The 646-nt window shown below is 35.6% G+C and overlaps 1 non-coding gene across 1 annotated transcript; it reads left to right on the plus strand.

Moving 5' to 3' along the window:
* The first annotated feature begins 338 nt into the window (after window positions 1-338).
* TRNAM-CAU (transfer RNA methionine (anticodon CAU)) lies at window positions 339-411 on the plus strand. The gene has a single exon. It is a non-coding gene; the product is annotated as a tRNA-Met (tRNA).
* The last annotated feature ends 235 nt before the right edge of the window (window positions 412-646 follow it).

The raw sequence follows: 646 nt of genomic DNA on the forward strand, positions 1-646 counted from the left end.
ATTATTACTATTATTATTATTTTTTTTCCATTTCTTTAGTTGTTGAAGGAGAAAAGAATCAACATATATTCTGCATAGATATTACCAGCTAAATCATTAATTCAATGTGTAAAAATCACAATAAAATATCAAAGAATCCACAGCATAAATTGAAAAGCTGCGTATTTAAAAACTGCACCGCAGGTCAATTCATGAAAGTTTTTTTCTGCAGCGTGTGCATGAGATTTGTTCAAATTCCATCCACTTTGCCACTACTGTATTTGCTACAGAATTTGCTATGAGATTTTTAAGCCCCAATACCACATTTAAAAACATTTTTCATTAAAGGACTCTCAGTTGCCTCGTTAGCGCAGTAGGTAGCGCGTCAGTCTCATAATCTGAAGGTTGTGAGTTCGATCCTCACATGGGGCAAATATCTTTTTGTTAGCAACTTTCTCTGGGATTAGAAGAAGAATTTACAGTGCCAAACATTTTAATTGCCAACCAAGTATCATGTATTGTTGTAGTGGGTGGCATTATCTATGGGGGGTACTGTAGCGTGATCTACTGCGGACACTGTGACAATTTTTACAGGGGTCAGAGGGTTGCACTATCTACTGGGGGCAGTAAAAGCATTACTACAGGATATAAATTTATTTGGTATAAT

The sequence above is a fragment of the Rhinoderma darwinii genome, chromosome 3, assembly GCF_050947455.1.
Source record: "Rhinoderma darwinii isolate aRhiDar2 chromosome 3, aRhiDar2.hap1, whole genome shotgun sequence".
In the NCBI taxonomy this organism is placed as follows: Eukaryota; Metazoa; Chordata; class Amphibia; order Anura; family Rhinodermatidae; genus Rhinoderma; species Rhinoderma darwinii.